The sequence below is a fragment of the Gavialis gangeticus genome, unplaced genomic scaffold (genome assembly GCF_001723915.1).
Source record: "Gavialis gangeticus isolate Ggan-Ray unplaced genomic scaffold, GavGan_comp1, whole genome shotgun sequence".
Classification (NCBI taxonomy): Eukaryota; Metazoa; Chordata; order Crocodylia; family Gavialidae; genus Gavialis; species Gavialis gangeticus.
Genome location: NW_017729004.1, coordinates 5,556,207 through 5,556,793, shown reverse-complemented (window position 1 = coordinate 5,556,793; position 587 = coordinate 5,556,207). Strand labels below are relative to the sequence as shown.

Here is a 587-nt window from a genome sequence, read left to right as displayed (position 1 = left end):
CTCACCCAGCGGCGGCGGATCGGGGGTGGCTCGGGGCCGGTCCTGCGCGTCTCGGCCGCTCTCCGCCCGGGCTCACAAGATGGCGGCTCGCCGCGGCCACGTCAGTGCCAGGCCCGCGCGGGGCACGACGGGAACAGGGGAGGGGCCGCCTCGGCAACGGCCGCGGGGCGGTGTTAGGGGCGGGGCCTGGCACGGGGGGCGGGGCCTGACGCTGTCCTTGTACAGAACGCGCCCCGCGCCTTGTGGTGACGTCAGCGCGCCTTGTCATGTGACCCCCCTCGCACCATGTGGTGGCATGTACACGCTGTGTCATGTGCGCTTTTCTCACACCATGTGGTGACATGTACACACCTTGTCATGTATGCCTTCGCCCCCACCGTGTGCTGTGTGCACGTTGTGTCATGTACTCACCTCACGCCATGTGGTGACAAGCACATGTCGTGTACCTGCCTTGCGCTGTGTGGCGATGTACACACGTCTTGTCATGCTTACCCACTTCGTGCTGGGTGGTGATGTGCACTGTGCCTTGCTGTGTGTACCTATCTCACACCGTGTGTTGACATGCAAACACATTGCCACCTGTACCT

The 587-nt window shown here is 64.4% G+C and overlaps 1 protein-coding gene across 1 annotated transcript in view; it reads right to left on the bottom strand.

The window, feature by feature from the left end:
* The window catches only part of ARF1 (ADP ribosylation factor 1), a 19,321-nt gene extending 19,218 nt beyond the window's left edge, over positions 1-103 (bottom strand). The window contains exon 1 of the mRNA XM_019508042.1: positions 6-103. The gene's annotated coding sequence lies outside the window, so the exon portion shown is untranslated. The remainder of the gene's footprint in view (positions 1-5) is intronic.
* Between the last annotated feature and the right edge of the window lie 484 nt (positions 104-587).